Here is a 785-nt window from a genome sequence, read left to right as displayed (position 1 = left end):
GCGTGACAATACTAATTAACATCGGATTAGGCGACATGCCGTCCGGGACCCCGCGGCCGCCGGGTGTCAATCAATGAACACAAAGCATGATGGGAATTCGGACAAAAGTGGCAACCAACTCACCAAGCGATCCGTTTTCTTGTCGGCGCTGCGTCTCTGCAGGACGCTGGGACTTTTCCAGGATGGGAGAGGGTCCTGAAGGCAGCACGGTTGGACGCTAACTACGGGGTGCAAGCAGGCATTGATACAGGAGGACACGCTCGAGACGTTCCTGGATGCAGTTTTTAAGGAGCAAATACCTTGAATGAAAACACACTATTATTATTATTATGATTATTTTTACAGTATGGGGTTATGTCACCTCGTTAGTCAAGATATATTGCACCCACACTGCTTCTTTCTCTTCTGCTCCTGTCAAATAAAAAGACAACGTGAGGCGCAATGAGTTTTATTGAAGCTGCTTCCTTTTTAGAGGCAGAAATAAGTTACAAAAAGAATAAATACACATAAAGATGTAAACGCCATAAAGTGTTAATACTGACCAACTTCAACCAACCAGCTACATTGAGACAAGAGTGGTCATCCTTGCACACGCCGGACTCCGACCGAGCGCCGCAAATCGCCGCTGATTGAGACTTAACTGAGCAGTGCTAGCCAATGAGCCAATAATCTCAGGGCGTTCAATCAAGTCCAGTTGCGATCGATTGAAAGCCCTGAGATTACAATGACCTGGATGAATGAGAACATGCATAGAAATGAGCTAATAAACAACAGGGGTCTGTCAA

This window comes from Entelurus aequoreus, linkage group LG28 (assembly GCF_033978785.1).
Source record: "Entelurus aequoreus isolate RoL-2023_Sb linkage group LG28, RoL_Eaeq_v1.1, whole genome shotgun sequence".
Taxonomy (NCBI): domain Eukaryota; kingdom Metazoa; phylum Chordata; class Actinopteri; order Syngnathiformes; family Syngnathidae; genus Entelurus; species Entelurus aequoreus.
This window is presented reverse-complemented; position numbering follows the sequence as displayed.